This window comes from Myotis davidii, unplaced genomic scaffold (genome assembly GCF_000327345.1).
Source record: "Myotis davidii unplaced genomic scaffold, ASM32734v1 scaffold292, whole genome shotgun sequence".
Classification (NCBI taxonomy): Eukaryota; Metazoa; Chordata; class Mammalia; order Chiroptera; family Vespertilionidae; genus Myotis; species Myotis davidii.
This window is the reverse complement of record NW_006285042.1, coordinates 1,718,304-1,720,893: the sequence shown is the minus strand read 5'-3', so window position 1 is coordinate 1,720,893 and position 2,590 is coordinate 1,718,304. Positions and strand designations below refer to the sequence as shown.

Below are 2,590 nucleotides of genomic sequence, written 5' to 3'. Positions count from 1 at the left end.
CTCCCACCCTCCCACCCTCCCTCTCTCCTTCCTTTCTACTCTAAAATCAATGGAAATATACCCTCTGGTGAGGATTAACAAACAACAAAAATAATGTTAATGTGGAAAATTCATCCCAAGAAATAAAAGCAGAAATAGCATCATCTTTGAATGAGAAAGGCAGATATACTCTAGAATTTCAATAACACAATAGGTAATGAGCTGTTTCAGAAACACAAACTAAACAATATCTTACAAAGTGAGTGGGAAGTTTCCTACTCCTTACATGTGTGGACACTGGTCTTTGTGAACCAGAGGTATTGAGTCACAGTCATTAGTAGATTATTGTTAGCTTATATATTTTTTTCATGTTACAGTCATGCACCAAAATGACTCTAAGGTTACCTTTCAATCCTCAGCAAGCCTTTAAAAGGTAAGAGACATCTTTTGTTGGTGCCTGCTAAGATGATGGGAGGTCATTGGAAAGGGTTACCATTATGAGTCTTTGTAGGGAACCTGCCTCATAGGCCTCACTTGTCAGACAGTGAGTTCCACGGGACAGGCAGGAACAAGATACAGAGGGGAACACCTGTGGGAAACAGAAGTAAACATTATATTAAGAATAATTAAATTAATAAAATGGACATTCTCCAACCCACTTCATCACCGAATCTATAATGCGCTGTGGCCAGAGGGAGAGTTTTAATGAGCACCAGACAGCCCGAAACTAGGTGTCCAGAATCCAGCACAGTTGATGCAAATTGCCAGTCCTTTGAGGTTGGGAAGCTTGCTGGTTGTCTAGACCTTCTTATGGATGGAAGTTGAGACGGGCTCAGCCTATAGTGCTCTTAAGAAAATGTCTTTTTTGCTTTAAAAAAAAGTATATTTATTCAAGTAGCATACAATTCACCCATTTAAACTTTACAACTCAGCAGTTTTCAGTACTTTCAAAGATACCTGCAACCATCACCACAGTCAATTTTAAGGTAATTTTATTTCCTCAAGAAACCTCAGCCAGTGAGAATAAAATGTAGAATTACATATGATCCAGCAATTCCAATCTTGTGTATATACCATAACAAATTGAAAGCAGGGACTCAAACAGGTATTTCTATATTTGTGTCTGTACCAGCATTATCTGCAGCAGGCAAAAAAAAAAAAAAAGGTGAAAGCAATCAAAGTGTCCTTCACTGGATGAATGGAAAAACAAAATATGGTATATACATATAATGGAATATTAATTATCCAGTCTTAAAAAGGAATGAAAGTCTAACTCAGTGATGGCGAACCTATGACACTCGTGTCAGAGGTGACACGTGAACTCATTTTTTTGGTTGATTTTTCTTTGTTACATGGCGTTTAAATATATAAAATAAATATCAAAAATATAAGTCTTTGTTTTACTATGGTTGCAAATATCAAAAAATTTCTATATGTGACACAGCACCAGAGTTGTTAGGGTTTTTCAAAATGCTGACATGCCGAGTTCAAAAGGTTCGCCATCACTGGTCTAACTCATGGATGAACCTTGAAAACATTATGCTAAGTTAAATAAGACATTCACCAATGACAAATATTGTATAATTCCATTTATATGAGGGACCTAGAGTAGTCAAATTCATACTGAGAGAAGTAGAATGATGTTTGCCCAGGGTTGGAGGGAGGGGTGGGAAAAATGGGGAGTTATTTTTTAATGGGTGCAGAGTTTCAGTGGGGGAAGATGAAGAAGTTCTGGAGCAGGATAGTCATGATAGTTGCACAAGAAATGTGAATGTGCCCAGCTGGTGTGTTTTAGTGGTTGAGTGTCGACCTATGAGTATGAACAAGGAGGTCATTGTTCAATTCCCGGTCAGGGCACAGGCTGAAGTTGCGGGCTCCATCCTCAGTGTGGGGCGTGCAGGAGGCAGCTGATCAATGATTCTTTCTCATCATTGATGCTTCTATCTTTTTCCCCTCTTCCTTCCTCTCTGAAATCAATAAAAAAATATATTTTTTAAAAATGAGAATGTGCTTGATGCTACAGAACTATACACGTAATAATGGTTCAATTAGTAAATTTTGTTACATATATATTACCATATTTTTTAAAAATATATTTTTATTGACTGGAATCAAACCTGGGACCCTTCAGCCTCTATCCACTGAGCTAAACCAGTTAGGGCACCATATTTTTTTTAAAAGAGGGGGTATCATTTTTAGGCCCTTGGGAAGAAAGATCCTTTCTTGCCTAGCTCCAACACAACTGAAGGTCACCGTGCAGAAAGGGTGTGGACTGCGGAGGCAGACCGGCTTCTTGCCTCCACTTGCAAGCCATGTGACCAACACACTCTACTTGTTCTCTGCTTCCTCATCTTGAAAATGGAAATAATAAAGCAGCGGCTCAGATATTGTGGAGCTTTCTTGAAATCTAACATCCTGTTAGACCACTGTAGAGTATATTCTCCAGTATATACTGGAGAGTATAAAATGGCATTAAACATAAATATATATATGTGTGTGTATATATATATATATATATATACATATTTCAGAGAGGAAGGGGGAGAGAGAGATAGAAACATCAGTAATGAGAGAGACTCAATGATTGGCTGCCCCCCAACCACCACACTGG

General features: G+C 38.2%; 1 pseudogene; it reads left to right on the top strand.

Annotated features, from left to right (window-relative positions):
* Positions 1 to 368: 368 nt before the first annotated feature.
* LOC102766481 overlaps positions 369 to 2,590 on the top strand; it is a 12,234-nt pseudogene continuing 10,012 nt past the window's right edge.